Here is a 1640-nt window from a genome sequence, read left to right on the forward strand (position 1 = left end):
CCTCCCTGCCACTTCCAGCAGAGTCCCAGGAGCTGCATGTGGTGGCAGGGAGTTGTGAAGATTGTGGGCTGTGTCGTGTGAGGCTTCCCCGTGGTGGTGCGTGAGTCCTGGGAGCTGCATGTGAGCCACAGGGAGCCCTGTGCAATGGGCCTGGACTCTGTGTTCCTGCTGCCTTGCTGAGCACAGTCCATGGGCTCTGCAGTCCTGCACTGCTGCAGCTTCCATCTGCCCACTGGTACTTCCCTACCTGCTGCTCACAGCACTGCAGCAGGGTCATCAGGAGCCAGGGAAGCAGAGCAGTTCTCCTGGCAGCAGCAGCAGTGGCCCCACCCAGAAGCTATGTGGTGGCCAGGGCTGTTCCCCGCACGGGGTTGGGATCTGGCTTGCAGGTCATATTTTGCCTGCCCCTCATCTAGTGCATATAGCAGTTGGATCTTCTGGGTCTGAATTGGTTCCTGATTCTGTTGTGCTTCACACTTTCAAAGGGTATTTGTGTTACCAAATGCAGTTCACCAGTGAGAAAAATGGCTCCTTTGTTTTCTTCCAAATACTTATTCTTTACATGGAAACATCAACCACTTGTGAGTATAGTCACCCACGTTAGCTGCTGAGGTACCTCTGCCCATAGACTACCAAACCATAGTCTAGGTGCACAGTTACTCAGTTGATTACCACTTGCTTGCTTTACATGAAAACTCTTACGCTCTTGTGCTTATCTCATTCTTTTTTTTCCTCTTTCTATTGCTGGGCCTACTATAAATCTTGCCCTTTGAGCCAAAACATTTTCAATTTACTCCATTTGCCTATGTAGCCTTTGGAGCGACAGAAAGGCTATGTATCTACTTGGAGCATGACCTCGGCCAAACCCAGTGTACATATTGCTCATTAACTACAAAAATAGCTTTCACTGAAGCTTGTCACCTTGTTTCTTATATTGCTTATGACTCCAAAAGCAGGCTTAAAATTAAAGGCCCCAGTCATTTGAAGGCTGCTTTAGAAGTGTAATTGAAGCTCTTAGTCAGTTTTGCATGTTGTGTTTAAAGGCTTCTGTTACAAAATACATAATGAGGTGGAGATTTGTAATACATTTAAACATTTAGCTGATAGTCAGATAACTAGGCTTGGTTACAATGTAAGCAGTAGTCAAAAAATGGGGACTGTCAGAGCTGGTCTTAGGGAAAACGGCACCCTGGGCAACCTTCTATTTTGGCAGTGCCCCCTCCCCACTCCCAACCATGTCAGTGGTGCTGCTGCAGGCAGGAGCATTGGGTGCAGTGTGGCAGGGAGGCACAGATGCCTGCACTGCCTAGCCCAGTTGCTGAGCAGCAGCTGGAGGCAGGGAAGCGGGTTGGACAGTGTGGCTGGCTTTGCCTCTGCTGGACTGCCTGCAGTAGCACCAATGACTTTCATAGACATTAGGGCTGGAAGGGACCTTGGAAGATCATCGAGTCCAGCCTCCCGCCCAAAGGGCAGGAAGTCAGCTGGGGTCATAGGATCCCAGTAAGATAAGCATCCAATTTACTTTAGAAGGTGTTCAATGTATGTGCTTGAACCACCTCCGCTGGCAGACTGTTCCAGACCTTGGGGGCTCGGACAGTAAAGAAATTCTTCCTTATGTCCAGCCTGAAATGGTCTCGCAG

The sequence above is a fragment of the Crocodylus porosus genome, unplaced genomic scaffold (assembly GCF_001723895.1).
Source record: "Crocodylus porosus isolate Cpor-Errol unplaced genomic scaffold, CroPor_comp1, whole genome shotgun sequence".
Taxonomy (NCBI): domain Eukaryota; kingdom Metazoa; phylum Chordata; order Crocodylia; family Crocodylidae; genus Crocodylus; species Crocodylus porosus.